Genomic DNA, 20,640 nt, shown 5'->3' with positions numbered 1-20,640 from the left:
GCATTTAGACAAAGTAGGCTTCAGTTTTACCCATATATAAAATAAGCATAAGATTAACTCCTTCTTCTTCGCTTTGTAATGCTGTAACCTTGAATGACCACCTATGAACAAATTATGATATTTTGACTTTACTTCCAGGCTTGCTTTGGCGTGACCCCCTAAGAGCCATTGGAATCTACATTGGAACAGTGGCATAAAGAGGATTTATTAAATCATATTGAACAGAAAGACAGCTCTGGCATGATTGGATGCCCAATCTCTCACCAAAGGAAGATGGAATTCAGAAGTAATAGAGTAACATCAATATATCCTATTACCTGTTTACAGATATAAATGCCTTTATTGCTATCTTTGCTGTGCTATTGTTCCACAGCCTAGTGCCCCAAATGTTGAGCGTGTGTGTGTGTGCACAGCACACCCATGGAAATGTAGAACAAGAATTTAGAATGATGGAAGGAGAATTTACCTTTTCCCCAGAGTAAACAGTCTTAAAAAAACTGACAAATATTCTATGGAATTTCAATTATTAATTTACATGCAGTCTCTGGTATGCCATCTTCTAGGTAAGAATAGAGGATTATAACAAAGAAGGGTCCCTCTGGGAATTCCACTGCTCACTGCTTCCTTTGATGCCACCAAGTCCTTAACTAAAATCAACTTCTAAAGACTTCCCAAGAAGGTATTCTTGGAAACCCACTTCCTTGATATCTTACCTCAACATGCAAGTAAGTTTCACTATCATTTTGAAAATTAAAAACGTGTATACATTAGGAAGGACTTTTAAGTCTCTAAATTTTATTCCTACTAGGAATAAAAATGAGAAGTGTGTATATGATATGCTATAGTGTAATAGCTCTAACCATTAATGTAAAAAACAAGTACATTTCTTTTGATAAAAATGTCTTTAGCTCTACTAGATATTGTTCAGTCACCAGATGCTTTTCATACTTTTTTCCATAAAATTTAACATATATTGAGAAAACAGTAGTCATTCCAGTTTAAATGTCATCATGTTAGAAATCACATTTATCAAAATCCCTGAAATGTTATAGAGTAAATAAAACTCTTATCAACACAGGACCAGTTCACAATAAATTCATGACAAGTGATAATGCATTGGGAGTACATGTTGGGCCTTGATTTTTTTGACCTCAGTAAAAATAAAACATCAAAATATTAGGCTCTAAGATTGTGTCTAAACGGAAAATAGAAAAATTTTACTAGTTTCAATGAGTTATAAGTAAAAGGTCAAAATAAACTTTTATGGTACATGTTGTGTGAAGTGTTGCTATGCTATTTCTGCACCACTCCCTAAAACCATTGAAACAGAATGTTTCAATGTAACATGAAAAATACAACAAAGAAAGTGAAAAATGAAACAAAAAGAAAAATACAATATATACATATACACATACATATATGTGTGTACATATACATAAATACAATGTATAATTAGAGAGTTAATAAATATTTTTCAAGATCCCACCACATTCTAAATTGCACATCCTATTTGTCGAAGAAAATCATTTGAATCAACACAACCAATACAATCAAGAAGGTTTAAAGGAAATCATTATGAATGGCCAGAGAAGAGAGATGGGCTGAATTAGGTTGTTTCTCGCCTCAATTCTCAGTCCATCTTCTCACAACATGCCATCCAAATGTTAAAGAGCTGGAGAGGATAGCTGAAGTGGGTAACAAGAGCTGGATAACAAGAGCTGGAGGAGTGTTTTCTTATCTCTGCCTGATTGATGGGAAATAAGCTCCTTTCAGGGTGGGAGCATCTATCCCACAGGTAAGTCTACTCAAGAACTCTAATTTGAGATTAATGAAGATCAAACTCATTAACCTGAAGGCTATGAGTGGCTGGCACTTTGTTAGTTATTTGATTTTTGTTTTGTGAGAGCCTTAAATCAGGAAATTTAGTGATGTTAATGTTGGTAGGAGGCCCAAGAGACAATGCTGAACATGTGCTTGTTGAAATTTATATGGGTTCACTGGCTGTCACTATTGATTTGACTTAGTCGCTTCATCTTTCTAATTCCTGCAGCATTTAGCCTTGGGCAGAGCTGTAGGGCTTGAACAGAAAAAGAAAATAAAAATTGGAATACATTCTCTGGTTAGAACCAAAAAAGAGAGGAAGACAGGAGATGGAAAGAAGAAGAAAGTGACTTGACTCGAGTTCTCGGCAGCATGAGGAAACCCTGTCCAACATGTGCTAAGGTTGAAAAGCTTGGCCTGTGTAACTCACAAATCCCTCTAATCTCAATGTGAGTCTGTAATAAAGAATTCTCCTGAAGCTGGAATGCACATTCTAAGGGGAAAGGATGTAATGATACTGTCACAGCTCCACTGGTTCACAGATGGTGATGGAAACAATCTTCTCTGGCCTCTCCAGAACTTCATGGGGTTATTTTTTTCCCCTCTTAAAATGAGAATTCTAACCATGATTAAAAAAAAAAAGACAATAATTATCATTCTTTTCCAAAAATTTCATGGTCATATGACCTCATTTATCCTCATAGTTTTTCAATGTGATCTTTTTCTTCCTATTTACTCAGTACAAATTTTGTGTGTGTGTGTGTGTGTGAGGAAGATCAGCCCTGAGCTAACATCCGATGCCAATCTTCCACTTTTTGCTGAGGAAAATGGGCCCTGGGCTAACATCTGTGCCCATCTTCCTCTACATTATATGGGATGCCGCCACAGCATGGCTTGACAAGCGATGCGTCAATGCGCGCCCGGGATCCGAACCTGCGAACTCCGGGCCGCTGAAGCCCAGCGCACGCACTTAACCACTACCCCACTCGGCCGGCCCATGGTACAAATTTTAAAAAGAAAAAAAAAAACTGAAATTTTTAAAAAGTGAAGCAGGAATGACTTTGACTTCACCAATATTGATATTCTTTAATGTCTACATAAAAAATGATTTTCTACAAAAAAAATATTTTTAAAGCATAGGAGAAATTTTTTTTTTTTCACAGAAAAAATCCAATGTGGGCTGGAATTAATAGTTTGGTAAATATTTTATATTAATTAAAATATGTAATTATAAGAATTTTGTAGCCACCTAGAAAATTACCCTTTTCTCTGAAGACAACATAGGAGGGAAGAGGGAAGGGTGGAAAGTGTGTCTGTGTGTGTGCATGTGTGTGTGTGTGTGTGTGTGTGTGAGAGAGAGAGAGAATGCTTCTAGACTGACCACACCAGCATTCCTGAGCGCTTGCCGAAGGCGAAGAACAAGAAGTTCACGGGCCACTGTCTCTCGGCTCTTCTCTCCCTGCTCCTCTTGTGTTTTTCTCTTTATGATTCTCTGTGCTTACTATCAGAACTCACATCATCATTTCATTATTTATCAGAGACCATGCCCACCTCCACCTTCTAACAATGACTAAAACATCATGATATCCAACTTAGCTGATCTGTGACGTCTGACTTTACATAGAACAGAACAGGGCAATATGGAAGTGAAAGTTTACGCTTAAATAGTAGCTAATTCATGCTACTTAGTGGTGAGTTTAATACATTTAGACTAATTAGAATATGTTTTTCTGTAAGCACATTTTTTTACTGATAGTTAAGGTTATTTATAATCTCCTAGCACATTAAATGCCTTGTAAACAACTAATATTCCATTGTCGGGTTTTTTTCTCAGTTATAAATAGAAATATTTATTTGTTTGCTGGTAATCTTTATGATACATTTTTATTTTTATTTTATTTTTTTTTGTGAGGAAGATCAGCCCTGAGCTAACATCCATGCTAATCCTACTCTTTTAGCTGAGGAAGACCGGCTCTGAGCTAACATCTATTGCCAATCCTCCTCCTTTTTTTTTTTTTCCCCAAAGCCCCAGTAGATAGTTGTATGTCATAGTTGGACATCCTTCTAGTTGCCGTATGTGGGACGCGGCCAGAGAAGGGTGCGTGGCTGCGTGCCCAGGATCCGAACCGGGGCCGCCAGTAGCGGAGAGCGCGCACCTAACCGCTAAGCCATGGCGCTGGCCCTATGATATATTTTTATCTAACAATGGAATTAATTTTTCTATTTCTATGTTCATAGGTATTAAAATATCAACACAGAGTAAAAGGTTAAGACTAGGCCAAAAAGACTTTGCTGAAAGCACACCTCTTATTAAAGGTCAATGCTTGTACACCGTGCCCCTTGTAGAAGCAAATAAATTAAATTCAGGTCCTTCTATTACTTGTGACCTGGAAAAATGTACCAGAAGCTGTTTAGGGTTTTAATTTGCTTATTAAGCAAACATTTATTGAGTGCCTGCAAAATGCCAAACACTGTTCTGGATACTAAGGAAATAAAAGTGAATAAAGCACAGAAATATTTACAAAGAGGAGAGAGATACAGAAAACATATAATAATAGTAATAATAATAATAAACAATATTGCATAATAGAGGATGAACAAGGTACTATAGGAACAAGATAGAGAAGAGGGTCTAGTGAATTTAGGGAGAGTTTTACCAAGGAGATGGTATTTGAGCTGAGTCTAATGGCACAAAGGATCACTAGTAGGAGTTCTTAACCTGGGGTCTAGACACCCCCTTAAGCACCCATGGATAGCATATAGAGGGGATCTGTGAACTTGGATGAGAAGAAAATGTTCATATATTGCTTTTCCCTGAACTCTAACTGAAAATAAGCATTTCCATTGATTTTGAATGTAGCCAATAAACCACAGTAATATTAACAGGACCTGTGATTTTCCTCACCAATAGCAATCATAGATTTTTTGAAAGAATAACAGTTATTAGCCCTGCTGCCACATCTTATTACTTCACACACCAATAAAGAAGTTCACTTATTACCATATCACAATTTTAAAAATATTTAACTGTCTTTCAATTTAATCGGCTTCTTTGTAATCTGATGTATTTTACACATATATTTAAAGTCACTATCCTGAGAAAGGGTCTCTGGGTATCACCAGAATGCAAAGGGGGTCTATGGCACAAAAACATTTACCACCAGGATTAGAGGATACCTGAGCAGCTGGAGAAGAATAGGAAGGTTAATTTGTGCACTAATAGAATGTATCCGCAAGAGCATGCAAAAGCATAGGACGGAGATGTATAAGAGAACCCAAAATTCCTTTAGAGAGGATGGCAGAAACCCTCAATCCAAAAAATGCAGGAGCAATGTATCAAAAAGACCTGAAAAGGAACTGGAAAGTGCTTTGGCAAGGCAAAACTCAACAAAACTACATAGACAGTAAAAACAAATAGCAGAGTAAAAAAGGCTCAAAATGAAAATGTGCTCTCAGATTTTAAAAGATAAGAGAACTATAGAATATAAGCAGCCTTAAAATGGAGGCAGATCTGTGTGGGGTTGTACACATCTCTAGTCGCATGTTGGTCTTCAAAATTTCACATGTCGGACTTGAAAAAAATATAAAGAAATTATGAGTTATAAAGATGCTGGGATTAAATGCAAAAAGTAGGGCCTAAAATAATACAGCATCATGAGGAATCACTAATAAAGGAAAGCCAAGAGACACAAGGCATCTGTGCTTAAAGAGAAGGAACATCAAGGTCCATTGTCAAAGTCATTGGTCAGACTGGACGGTCTTGGCTAATGGGCACCAAACACTCTCTGAATATGAAGGGCCGTCTGTTCAGCTGGGATCTGGTAATAGAGAAACCACATGTTCTAACACAGTTGAGAGTTGAAAGGCCCACTCAGGACACAGAGGGCCAGTAAGGCGTGCACAGAAAATGCAAGCAAGGAGGTTAAAGCTTTAGGATATTTTGCCAAGTTACTTAATAATAAATATTATAATATTTTAATGTGTTTGCAGCACTGTTCTAGGTCTTTTAAGTATAAAGGTTAAATAATTTGCCCACGATAACATAGCTTGTGAGAGGACTGTGGATAGGACATGCACAGAGCTGGCTAAGAAGCTGGAAGAGGAGGCTCTGCAGGGATGTCATCAATTTTCAGAAGCGTGACCTGGCAAAAGTTTGGAGTTTCCTACCTAGGCAAATAATTAGTTGAGGCAGTTACGCCTGAGAAAGTTTCTCACTTTTCTCAAATAGGCAGACACATAAGAAAACCTTTGGACAGCAGAAACAATGGTGATTTCCTGAGAGATGTTTACCTTCTAGTGTTTCCCTAGGGGAAAATTCTCGCAGACTGAAATATGTTGATAAACTCAACGGGTGAGTTGTCAGGGCACTAAGGCTCCTTCTCCTTCCACTCAGGCATCAGAAGCAGTCCTCTCTGAGATGCTCCCGAACTCTGCCTGATGGGAGCGCTCCTCTCCTCTTTACGCTCTTGAGACCTTGGAAACACTGAGTGGAAGGCTGTGGACCACGCCACCTCCAGAGGGGCTCATTCCTCTAGCCACCACTTGTTCCCCCTCCCCTGCACCTAAACCCTCACTACTGAGTAATGGGTGTGAAATCATAACTTAGTTATGAATTGAGCCTTCAGAAACGAAATGTACACCTCTATTTGAAATGTTAGAAGAGCATACAACTAATTCCTCCACACGGCACTGAGAATTGAGATCTCGATTGTTTTCTTACATCCAGAAATTTCCATGTTCAATGACAGTGATTTTTTTTTTTCTGGATAGAAAAATTTCCATATGTTTCATGTGTAAGCCATCCTTGACTCCTCCCTCTTCTCTACTTCCAAACTTAATAAATCACCAAGTCCTACCTACCCTACCTCCTAAATGTATCTTTAACTTTTATACAGTAGTCTCCCCTTATCCACAGTTTTGCTTTCTGCAGTTTCAGTTACCTGAGGTCAACTGAGGTCTGAAAATATTAAATGGAAAATTCTGAAAATAAGCAATTCATAAGTTTTAAATTGTGCACCGTTCTGAGTAGCGTGATCAAATCTCATGCCGTCCTGCTCCACCCTGCCTGGGACGTGGATCATCCCTTTGTCCAGCCTATCCTTGCGGTATCCGTTACCTGTTAATCACTTAGCAGCCCTCTCGGTTATCAGATGACTGTCACGTTATTGCAGTGCTTGTGTTCAAGTAAGCCTATTTTACTTAATAATGGCCCCAAAGTGCAAGAGTAGTGATGCTGGCAATTCGAATATGCCAAAGAGAAGCCATAAAGTGCTTCCTTGAAGTGAAAAGGTAAAAGTTCTTGACTTAATAAGAAAAGAAAAGAAATAGTATGCTGAGGTTGTTAGGATCTACGGTAACTTTCATTACAGTATATTACTATAATTGTTCTATTTTATTGTCAGTTGTTAATCTCTTACTGTGCCTAATTTATAAATTAAACTTTATCATAGATATGTATGTATAGAAAAAAACATAGTCTATTTAGGGTTCAGTACCATCCACGGTTTCAGGCATGCACTGGGGGTCTTGGAACGTATCCCCCACGGATAAGAAGGATCTACTGTATTTATCTCCACTCCTATTGCCAATGTCACTGCCACCTAGGTCTCACTGAGGGTACTGCAGCAGCCTCCTGCATGGCCTCCCTGCCTCTAGCCTCCTCCAGGACAGCCTCTTCTCACACAAAAGCCAGAATGATCTTTCTCACTGCTTCTAAGCCCTCTGTGTCTTTCAGAATGAAATAAGAACTCCTTAACCTAAAACACAAGATCTTTCACATCACCTCCAACCCTTTCCCTAGCTTCATCTCTGACTACTCCTTCCCTCTCAGTCTAAGCAACCGTCCTACCAAATTACTTTAGTATCCACTAATATGCAGGCTTTTGGAACTCTGGGCCTTTTAATGTGCTGTTGGTTTTCCTATAGACTCATCCCCGTCTTCTTTCCCCACCCTTTTATCCTGACAAATACCCCTCACTCTTGAGATTACAATTCCAGAGCGCCCTCCCTCTGCAGCAATTCTGAGCAAGACGCTTTTGTGCCACCTGTTTCTTTGTCTGTGTCCCTGCTAGATAAGGCCCAGGAGGCCAGGGATACGTCCTTCTTGGTCTCATTGCATTTCCACCTCCCATCACAGCACCTGGTAGACACTCAGTAAATATTTGTCAAACGGATAGATGAATGAGATAGGCTTGTAATGAGGTTTGCTCTATAAAGTAAATAATATTGATAGAGTAATAATGCTTTCCAGACAATATTTCTACGTCTATGTTTCTTTAAAAATGTCATATTAAATGTCACAATTTTGCTATGTGCATAATCACTAACTATGAATTGATGCCTCCCAACTAAATGAGTAACACAGGTAGAACATTCTTCCACTGTACCTGAAACAACAATGTCCTTTTTTACTATTGAATTTTTCAAAAAAAATTTGCTTTGCTTTATAAGGTATTTCTTTCCATTCTTTTTTCTCCCTAAAATGCAAGAAGCAAGTGACAAAGATCTTGGATAACCTCTATACACACAAAATTCTACTTATCCTCTCCTCCCCTCCCCACCCCCCACCAAGCAAGACATACAGGAAGTAAAGAAAATCCACTGATTGACAAGAGTAAATGATCCTGGAAGAGACTATGTAAGGGTAAGTGTGAGGAATGCAGAGCACAACAGACAGGGAAGCAATTCCCAGCCTGCTCTGGTTACCACTGGGAGGAAAGCAGGGGAGGATCTGTGGGGACAGTTGCCTGGAAGCCACAGGTGGATTAGTAAGTGTCTCTAGGGCAACCATTTTGGAGGGCTGGATACCCCAAATCATTTAGATCTTTAATGAAACCTTCTTTGTTTGGCCATCATGCTATCCCTAAATTAATTGAAGCCTGTAGACATCAAATATAAACCTAGCTGATACAACTTGATGAAATGCACTAGGTTGATTTTTAGGCATCAGCATCACGTTTGAAAAATAAGAGAGTGATTGGCTTTAATCGATGCATTTTAAAATAATTTGGGAGTCAGTTTTGCCTACATGTCCAGCTTCTCTAGAGCCAGGACTAATCTCAACTGGTGTCGTGAATCAAGTCAGGCTAATGACTCTTCACCTGGGCAACCAGAGGCAACAGCACAGACACCTGAGCTTGGCTGCTGCTATTCCACCTGCTGAGACACTCCAGCTATTCCTCCCCTCACTAGGCAAGACAGGGGACCTACAGGCTTCCAGAAAATGCAAACTCCCTTCTCTGCCATTAGCATACACCTCTGACCTAAAGGGGTGAGAAGCTGTAGCCTTTTACTCTACTTTTTGACTTTCCTCCCTTTTCTTCCCCACCTGGGTCTAGGAAGGTGTATTATTTTCCTAGGGCTGCCATAACAAAGTATCACAGATTTCATGTCTTAAAATGATGGAAAGATATTGTCTAAGAGTTCTGGGGGCTAGACATCTGAAATCAAAGTGTTGGCAGGGCTGTGTTCCACCTGTAGCCTCTAGGGGATGATCCTTCCTTGCCATTTCCAGCTTTTGTTAGCCCCAGGCATTCCTTGGCTTGTAGATGCATCCCTCCAATCTCTGCCTCCATCTTCACATGGCATTCTTGTGTGTCTGTGTAGTCACACTGTCCTCTCTCTTTTTATAAGGTTAGTAGTCACATTGGATTAAGAGCCCGCCCTACTCCAGTATGACCCCATCTTAACTAATTCCCCTGCAATGACCCTATTTCCAAATAAAGTCATATTCAATAGTACTGGGAGTTAGGACTTCAATATATCTTTTAGCAGGGGACAAATTCAACCCATAACTGAAGGATAAGATAAATCTTTCTAGTTTGCTTTTGCTTTACTTATAGTTTGTGTGTTTGTTTTTTCTGTGTAAATCTCCTCTTATTTAGAGGAAAAATAACTTATTCCTAGTTCCATCATTGGACTAGAAAATTATCCTTTAGTTAGAATTATATGGAGTAATCAATTACCAAGTTTCCACTGTGTTCCATCCCTCCACATTCGCCAACTACAAATGACTCTTCAATTTCCACCACTTCCTCAAATACACGTAATTCCCACTAATCACTGTCAGGCAACTCATCACCAAACCATCAACTTACAGAAACTCAATCCTAGAATTCTTGGCCTAGGGAATCCCTAACAATTGTTATTAACACGAGAATTTATTTTCTTTTGGTCACTGGGCCCTGCTCTCAAATTATCGTGTGTTCACCCTCACAAATCTCAAATGCCTACATGTTTCATCACCATAAACTTGAAAAATTCCTTCACTGACGGCTATAGGAGGCAGAATTAGAGAATCAGTTTTGTGAAAACTAATTGTACCATGATTTGGCATCTGGAGAAGACCACCCATCCACACTCATAGACAGAGAAAGCAGGATGTCTTAAAACAGTTACACATCACTTAGTCTAGTGACTTGGAGACTGAGTCTATTAAGTTTCACTATCAACCTGAGATGCTCTCATATAGGTGGATATGTGATGTATTAATCAACTCTAACATCTAACATCTGATTTACCCATCTGAGAAGCCTAAAGACATCTGTGACAATGACACCAGCATTGGCCACAGGGAATCTTAAGCTGTGGCGACAGGGACAATGGCAGGAAAGTGCCAGTGATCACAGATCACTGATGCAGTAAGGGATATGCCTCTCAGTCCTGGATGGGAGGCTCCTAATGTCACCTGGGGACAACTATGAAAGAGTCCCTGCCCCAATGGAGCTGATATTCCAGAGTGAAGAGATAGACAATCAGCAAATAAATAAGCACATTTATATTGTGTCAGATGGTACCAGCCAGACATAGAGATAAGGGAGGTTGGGGAGTGCTAGCAGTAGGTGGTGGTTGGGGGATTAAGGAAGGCCTTGCTGAAAAGGTAACATATGAAGGAAGTGAAGTGATAGCCAGTTGCTTTCCTAGTCCTCCAAAAAAGGACCCTTAGCTTTTATAATTCTCTCTTCATGGATTTCATGTTTTAAAACATTCCATTTTCCAAGAATTTAAAGTCTTAGTTAATTGTCAAAATATCTTCTCTTTGTCGAAATCCCCTCAGGAAGCAGACAAAAGTCAGGCTCTTGGCTTTCACAGCAGAAGGCTAAATTCAACCAGCAACAGGACTCAGACAACAGGACCCTCACTTCCATGTTTATTCCAGCTCTAGATTTCTACAGGGATGGTGTTAATTTCACCTAAAGTAAACCCTGGTGCAGGGAGTCACGGTTCCAGCCCAATGCATTTGCAATGTTATTGAGAACACATACCTGGTGTTAGAACATAAGCACCAAGGAGCAAAGAGCATGGTGTGGTTCAGTGACATAGCCCAGTGCCTAACACAAAGTTGATGCTCAATAAATATTTGCTGAACTGAATTTCTTGAACTTGCACCATTCCCCTGGAGCATTCCCCGATCGCTGGGATTGATTTTCCCATTTGAGACCTGCTTTTCCACGATTATTCAAGCTGCCGATTTTCCTTACCCTCCATGATGCCAGCACATCACTGGTCATGACTGCTCTTTCACTTGCGTTACATGTTAGATTATCGAATGTGTCAGAATGAGAGATCAACAATGTAACAATGTGGGATGTGGGCAGGGAAGGGCACATTTTCTCTAAATGGAATGAACAGATAAAGAAAACTTCCAAGGTATATCAAAACACACATTTGGAGAGTTGGATACTGGAGAGAGGGACAAGCCACTCCCAGATAACAAAGCTATTTTCTTTTCACTCCCCTACTGATTTTAGCTGTTTCAAAAAGAGGAAGGTAGCAGCTCCTAAGATCCCTGCTTATCATTGGTGGTTTGATTTTCAGGGCTGCTGAAGGCACATTCTGTTTTGTTGTCTAATTCATTCCTCAATTTGCACCAGATGCCATCACCAGGGTGGGGTTTATATTTTCCCAGCATGTGCTTCCTACAAAGTTCTGCTGCTGATAGCTATTACCTTAAATTCTATTTTATAAAGAATGTACTCTTTCCTACTTAGCCATTTTCTACATTTTATCATATCCCAAATCTATCATTGATCGTGAGCGACAGCCACAAATCCCTATGGTTTGCTCTCAGGAAAAGATCTATGTGAAGAAAGGTAGGTCTGGGAAGAATATCAACCAGTGCTAAATTCTTTTGTAGAGATCATTTGTTTTTCTCCTCTTTTTCTGAAAAAAAGAACTTTCACCCCCTCAGAAATGAAACAAAGCTACCTCACCCAAGATGGGTTATGAATTCATCAATCACTTAATGTTCTATATTTGCTCAGTGCCTGTTATATGCTAGGCATTTTTCTAGACCCTGAAGATAGAGGAGGGAATAAAATAGACAATTCTTAATCTCACAGCACTTACATTCTGATTTACATACTATGAAGTGGCATCTTAGCCAAAATTTGCTACTTTCCATAGGTCATCAAGGGATGGGGGCAGGGCTGTCATTTCAGTGTGCATATTTGGCTTTCTCTAGCTGGATTTTGACTTTAACTTACATAAATTTGACTTACATCTAAATTAATTTATTAGTTCCTCATTACATATCGCCACTGATTTAAAAAATAATAATAGGAAACACTCAAAAGCTCAAACTCATTAGCTTAAAAGCTTCAGCCTTTCCCCTGAGATACAGCTCTCTTACCCTACACTTTGGGCTGCGTACAGACCTAACTGGAAAATAAAGAGGGGAACTTTTGACTTGCAATGAAACCAGCCATAGTTTAATGTCCATTTTGAATGGTAAAGATATCCTTCCATAAACAGTCCATGAATTGTTCTTTTGGTTATTTCATCACTTGCAGCCTATTATTACACAAACCATTAAACTTAATGGGCCTGAAACTGGCTACAACTTTAATGCCAGTTAAGCCTCCACTACCTATAGATACAGGCAATCAACTCTGGGGATGCATTCCCATTGTGCATAGGGAAGGATTACTCGAAGATCCTGGGCTCCTTCCTCTCCAGGACTGAAGCAACAGCTGCTCAGTTAAACAGAGCACTGTTACAATCAAGGGAGGCCCCATGGTGTCTCCACAAACAGGGGATACTTCATCACTGAAGGTAAAAGTGGTAGAAAAATGCAACTTGTCACAAATTTGCTGTAAGTGGACGATTTCTGCCAAGCTGACACATGTAACTTTGCTTTCTCTGATGTCACCAGATAATATAGCTCACTGACGAAACAGTGTTGACAGTAGAAAAAGGGGAAAAAAAATGAATCTGTCGAGCCAAGGATAATATTACAAAAACAAGGAATGACAATGAGGCCATTTCTGCATATGTGTGCATTTCAATTGGCAAACCACAATCTGGAGATGTATAAATATCACCACGGCCACTGCCTAACCCAGGATTCTGTTCCCAGGTGTGAGCTGAGCATTTTGCCCACAGATCTCTGCAAATAATTACTGGCTCAAAAAAAAAAAAAAAAAAAAAAAAAAAGGATTGCTGCCTTCCCACCCACCCCCCTTCCCTAAGCAGTACATGAGTATAGCAAATAAAATGAATAAAATCAGCTTTTTAAGCAACTGCCCAGCATAAGTCATTACTTGGCAAGTGGCTAAAACATTTGTCTATAATGGTTCTTCACAGCATGACATCTACTTCCAAGTAGATGTCTTGATACATATGGCATCAAAACCCATGCCTAAGGAAAAGCTGAGTGGGGATGAAATTCTTCCATTTCAGAATGAAATAAGTAAGCCACTATGACCACCTGTGATCTCGAACACAAGCAATGAGCTGACTGAACACATCTGCCATGTTTGAAAGCCTATCTGCTTGCACAGGCTTTAAAGGCAACGCATGGAACTTCGATTTCTTAGTATCTTTCACAGCACCTATCATTGTAGGCACTCACTGACTCATTCAGAAAATAGTTAGGGTCATGTGCTAGATATCAGGCACTATGCTGAGGGCTGAGATGTAGAGGTTTACGCATCTGATAGAGACACTGCCCTCATAGAGCTTATATTGTAGCTGTGAAAGGAACAATTATCAAGTAATCACATAAATACATGATTACACGTAATACTTCTATGATCTCTTCCTTGATTCTTCCAGTGAAATGAATTACTCCTTTCTCTGCTCTCCAACAGTACTTTTCTTTAGAGTCATTTCTCTATTCAGCATTTACTACTGTCAGCCTTGTGATATGAATTGGGTACATGTCTTTGTCTTATTAGATGCAATCTACTCAAGAATAAGCGTCACATCTTATATCTGTGTTCCTCAACACCCCCACCCCCCCCATACACCCTTCTCTCCCACTACCTACCCCATGCCTGTAGTTCCACCATACTGCCTTGCAAGGTGGCCCAAAAAAAAAAAAAAAAAAAAAAAATTGTAGAAATAAAGCTGACCCATTTACTAGCTTTTCTGTGTGGGTCAAATCCATTCATTTTATTTCTTAATGCCTCTATTTAAACATTGGAGCTAAGAATTTACCATTAGCCCCTTTGGGGCATTGTAACTCTAAGGATGAAATGGTGATCTTCAATATAAAGGCAACAGGATATAAGAACCCCTGAGAGGCAGAACAATCAGGCCAAAAGCATTAACCATTTGTATGGGAAAAGGAACAATTTTACTGGACCTAAGGACCCAGAGTTGTATCAGTGCTGGTTAATATCCATATCCAGTCTTTGATAAAATGAGAAAACAAAGGTAAAGCAGGGGGTCTTTCATAGGCTACATTTATTCAGCTTCTGTTGAAATTATCTTTCCTCAAATGTCCCTTTTTATGAAATATGGGGACAATTGAGTAGTTTTTAAAAAGTGTTTTACCTGTGAAAACTTAAATAAAAGGCAACCTATATCAGTCTCTTCATTTTTCTTCTGGAGATTTTACTATCCTATAAAATCTAACTATCTGGGAAACACTGGCCAAGGGTGTCTGCTTTCGTTGGCTGGAACAGCTAGCAGCAGAAGTCAACCCAGATATTCAAGATGTCAGGAGGCAGCCTATTGGCTGGTGTGCTTCATGAAGACAGCAAGATCCAAGGAGTTACAGAAGATAATTTTCTTGGTAGGAAGCCCTCCAAATGCAAAGATAGATACTGGAGACAGACATATTCAGCTTCTGCCTTGGTTGAGATTTTTTTTAAATAGAGACAATGAAACTAGCATTTTCCATGGTGCTTACAGCTGATGACATGATTATACGTGAGATTAAAAGAGTAGAGAAAAAAGAGACATAGAATAGGGAAACCAAGAGAAGGAATACATGAAGGCAACAGAACATATGGAATGAAGGATGATTAAAAGGTCGAGGGGGAGGAAAGTGAGAAAATAAAAATATATAAGAAAGAAATTGAATGTGCATTGACACACACACACACACACACACACACACACCAATTGCCATTGCCAATTATAGGAGCCAGTGGTTCATGAACTCTATGCTGCCCCTGATTTCTCTTTACTTCAGTTGCTGAGGGACAGAAAACCAAGCCTACAATTTAACAAAAGACTTCTTAGCATAAAAGGAAGCAGTCAGCTTTGTCAATTACGCAACAGCCAAACTCAAGGGCCAAGAACCCTAAAATGAATTATATTCCTGACATACCACTGTCTTCACCTTTGCTAACTATGTTTTCTTCCAGGGCTCAGGAGATCAGTTAAGAAGGAATAGTCACACTCAGATATCAGTGAAGGACTATGAGTCGGTTCTTGGGGACGAAAGAAGAAGATCACATTTCTGGAACTCTTCTTCCTAAACTACTGCTTGTAAGGGTAGGGCTTGGGGGGGAGCTGGTAAGCACAGCAAAAGAAAACAAAACCCAAACCACGTTTGCTCCTAAGCCTTTTCCCCAACTTCCTGCACCTCCTGCCAAGGATGAGAGGAGTTATTAATATGGGAGCATAGATGCTTATAATTTTTGCAGGTTTTATATCCACAGAAAACTTCCCTACTACTTAGAAACAACAATCTGCCCATGCTTTGATGCCCAGCTGATCAAAGACTATTGTAGTCTTGTGGGTTCCCACCATCCTTTACTGAACAGTGTGCCCTTGAGAGCTGGACACTCCTTTCTGTTTCTGAAGTCATTGCTTTCATATATACCAAGAAGGTCTGAGGGAGAGTGCATGCAGGGTGTTCAGTGACCAAGAATAAGTTCCTGCCATTCAGGCCCATTGGCTGGAAAACCAGAGCTGGGGACCATTCTGCTGGAGGAGTCCCCTTTCTGCCTCGCTTTCCCTAGAGCTGAACCACCTATAGGATAAATATGGTGGATCCATTGGTCTCTCCAATCCCTCTCCATTAGTTTTTCTTTTAGGGGAGAATTAAATCTTTTTGTTCGGAGGATAAGCATTACCTTGCAGTTTCCAGTGTTAAGTTATGCTACATTTGGAAGTTGGAAGAGAGGGTCAAGAGAGACAGTAGAGAATGGATCGTGTTCACAAGCTCTGTGATGGGGTCGAGTCATACTGCATTCCTCCTCACCCTGCGTTGGGAGTGAAGTTTAATGCCCATGTAATAAAGATTTTATCCAGCAGGTGGGAGTAATTACACACAGCTCATATTTCTCGCTGGCAACTTTCCTTCAAATTTATAATCCAAAAGAGCACAGTAGTAAATTCTACAATTTTTTTGAACGCTGAATTTGCTAACCCACTTTCCAATTCACAAGGCATATATGGTTAATCGTAGCTCAGGAGTCTTGAGTTTACATCATAACTCAAGTTTTGCTGCAGATGAGAGCAACTGGTAAGTATTTCCCATGGAACTGAAGCCTTTCATTACCATCTCTGCTATACTCAGTTTTATTTTTTAATTATTATTTCATTTACTTGGGGTAAATGAAATAAATTTTCATTAAATTTTGTTTTTAGTAATTTTTTCACACTTTATTTTTAGTCTGAAAATACAATGATTTTTGCCATGAGTTTTGCTGTATCATCATCGTGCATTTTAGCCAAATTTGTATCCGTGCTTATGAAATACCAATACAACTGAATCCAAGGTGATACATTTACACACACTCTCACAAAATTGAGATGACCGATCTGTTCTCCTCTGGCCCAGATATTTTGGCAATTTTCAGGTATAGATTAGGTTGCCAGCATTCCATGATGATGGATAAAATATTCTCTGAGATCCAATATTTCTTTCATATCAATTTAGTGACATGTGCCTGTAGTTTATAAAGGCAAGTCTTGAAATTACTAGATTAAATAATACTCTTCCCACTTTGTTTCACTATGCAAAGTAAAGGGAGAAGCGTATGCATATATATTTTACTTTAATCAATTCATCTTGTAGAATGTAATGAACAGAACTATTTTTATCTTTACTACAATTTTTGAACCAATCGTGTCACAGAGACTGACTAGATGAGTACCAAATTCATTTCCTCTTCCTAAGCACAGAGCCAAACTACATTTCCCAGCCTCCTTAAACATAAGTGGGGGTCATGTGACTAATTCCGACCAATGGGATGTGAGCAGAAGGTGTGTGCCACTTCCAAACTAACGCAATTAAGAATGTGTGTCTGTGTGAGTGTGTATGTGCATACCTGTCTTTTTTCACACTCTCATTCTGCCCACAGTATGCTGGCTTCATAATGCCAAAGTGGCCTTGAAGCCATTGTTGAAGATGGAAGATTCATCTTCCACTGTTACAGCACAGGAGGAGAACAGATCCCTGAGTCACCTCTCAAAGGAGCAACCCAACCAAGAACAACTGCACTGAAATCTGAACCAACAAGATACAAGTTTTCGTTGTATTAAAATAATAAGATTTGAGAATTATTTTTTTTACAGCAATTAGCATGTCCTGCCTAAATCATAAAAATGATAGTGTTCTTTTTTCATGTTTGCATGTACTAGCACAACAAAGTGCCTATCCATAGACAAAATGTGTTATGTTGCATACTATTTTTGTTATAAACATCTAATTATTTTTCATTTGAGGATGCTCTAATATCATATATCTCCCACACTTAATTTTATAATTTCAGGTTCATGAGTGGCTTTTTTATTATATATATGAGGATGGGCTCCTGGCCCATTTAAGCAATATTGCCAGCTCGCACTACACTCCTTTCTCCACCCTTGATTAATTGATTCAGTGAACCTCTGCCAAAGACTTTCCAATTTCCCATTGTTTTCTCATTCAGAATTTGCAATTGTAATTCATCTAATGATTATCAATTTCAAGTCATACCAACTACTTGATTAGAAATACAATAATTGTTTTAACCCTTTCTAAGGAAACAATGCTTCATGAAGGAATGAGGAGCGGAGCTAGATTAGAACTCAGAACTCTAGAAATTCTGGTCCAGTGGACCATGAGGCAAAGTATCTACACTTACTCTCTAAAGTCTCACTTAATGGTAAAAAACTAAAGACCTGGAATGCTAACTTCTCCCCTCTGGTGATGCTTAAAGACATTAGTGTGGTCTCAATAAGGGAAACAAAGTGTGGACTTAATTATCTTTGACTATATTTTAGGCTTTATCACTTGCAGCCACAACTTTCTCCATCTGTAAAGTGCGCATCATTTAACATATCAAGTTTCAAGGTGAGTCAGGAACATCCTTAAGACACAAGGCATTAATATACTAAAATACAGGTATTCAAGTCCACAAATGCAGTTGAGTTTTTTTAAAAAGGCTTTTCTATAGGACTTGAGAAATCACCACTCAGAGGAAAGATAGGAATCCATCCAATTGTAGTAGTGTTTGTAAATGGAGACGGTCTATAAAATCTGTAAAACATCTAGCGTGTTTTAATACATTTTAATAATATGGACATAAATTTAATTACAACCAAAAGCTGGCAAAATTAAAATCTCTTCCTCTTAAAGGAGATGTCCATAAATACTTGGGCATTAGCACCAACTCAGACTTAGCATCTTGTTGCCTCCAAATATTTGATTATGTGTATATACATATACAAATGTCCTGAACATGAAGATGCTACCTTATTTCACTTAATGGTCAAGGGCACAGGCTCTGGAGTTAGGCTGAGTTCACATCCCAGCCCCACAATTACTACTGGTGTGACCTTGAGCATGCTTCTTAACATCTTTGACTCAGTTTCCTCATCTGAAGAATGAGAATAACAGTGATGATTTATCTCCTGAGGGGTTGTGAGCATGAATGTGAATTATCTCTGGGGAAACACTCAGCACAGTTCCCGGTCCCACAGCAAGTGCTCACCAAATATTAGCTATTTTTGTTATCCATCATCTGCATATTTGAATTGGTCGGCTTTATTCTTCTCCCTTTAACTGAACCAGCATGCCCACAGGGGTGAGCAGGGCCTGCATAACAGCTGCTGTGGGCATCTGTTGGGCTCTGCCTTCAGAATTCTCCCAGGCCACCCTTCATTATCCCATTCTTTCTTTACACTTGGCTTTCATAAGATGCCTCATAGGAGAAGAAACACACTCTCTTCCTATGCCAGACTCATATACTTATTTATCTGCCCCAAGATATTTCTTTGGACATTTAATAAGTCAGTAGAGAAAATGAATTCTGCTATTGTGCTAGCTTGACTCAGAATATCTAATGTGTTAGCCAAAATCACAGCTCTCCTATTACCACATTCCATTCTAACACATCATGAAAAAGTTGATCTCCAAAAATATATATTATTTGAATCATAACTGTAATATAGGGTGATTCATTCCACTATGATTACTAGGACTATTATACTAAGATTACTCAGATTAGTTTATTTCCTAACCCTTGTGATAATGTAAGCCTTTTTGGCAAAGGACGTTATGTAATGTATTCAATTATGCTAATTTATCACACATATTCTATATTTTTCATCAAACAAGTGTTTCTTTATTTAAAAAATACTGGAAATAATTCTGGAGGAAATAATTCTATTCCCAATTGCCACATAAAGGCTTAACTTTTTTTAACCAATCAACATACTTTAGAAGTTAAAGTTTATAGTTCTACACAATTCTGGCTAAGCTACTGTTTTGCTACTATGGATGAAAATGCTGATAAATGGATGTTCAATTAGTGCTTTTACTGCTTAGTCAACTCAAAAGTTTGCTCCAAGGAAGGATTCTGTGTGTATTGGGCATGCTCTTCCTCCCAGTAAGTGTGACTGTTAGCAGATGAAGTGGCAATGGCTCCCTCTGGATCACGGCTGGGCAGACCCTTGCCTCTGCAGGAGGAGTTGGGGGGGTGAGGAGGGTACCAGGGTACTACCTCTTGGATGGATGGATTTGACAATCAGGATGGATGTGAAAGACCAGCTTTTATCTGTGTTCAAAGCCCAGTATCCTAATTCTGTTCTCCTCTCTACCCCTACCTTTAGGTCCCAACCCTTCCAGCAGGGCTCGCCTCTCACATTTCCTCTTTCCCAAGTCTCCTATGTCAGGAATAACTGGAATGTTTGTATGTGTACACCTAGGGAAAGAAGCAGAGGTGGCAGCTTGTCTCTCATTGGCTTATTTTCTCTGATGATCCATTCAGCATAGTGTGTAGGTCCGTGTGTGTGTGTGTGTGTGTGTGTGTGTGTGGTGGGGGGAGGCAGGTGTTCTATTCTATTGGCCCAATTTATTCCATTTTAATTAGGGAAACATGTTTAAGTCGGCTGGCTAGCTTGTGATAACCAGTTTAAAGTGACCCCCACTTTGTGATCTGTTTTGAGGTAAAGTATCACCTGAACTGAACAAACAAGAGGAGAAAAATACAATTTTATTTTGTTTAAGAAAATTCCCCTTGACAGGCTGACAGTCTTCACCTTTTTTTATCCCATTCTTTCATTCTTGGCAGGAAACACATGACACCCTCATAATGGATAAATAAAGAGAGCTGAAGTGTATCCTGGGGGTCAGAGCATCAGAAAACCACTACC

This window comes from Ceratotherium simum, chromosome 28, assembly GCF_057802395.1.
Source record: "Ceratotherium simum simum isolate JZ-2026a chromosome 28, ASM5780239v1, whole genome shotgun sequence".
Classification (NCBI taxonomy): domain Eukaryota; kingdom Metazoa; phylum Chordata; class Mammalia; order Perissodactyla; family Rhinocerotidae; genus Ceratotherium; species Ceratotherium simum.
This window is presented reverse-complemented; position numbering follows the sequence as displayed.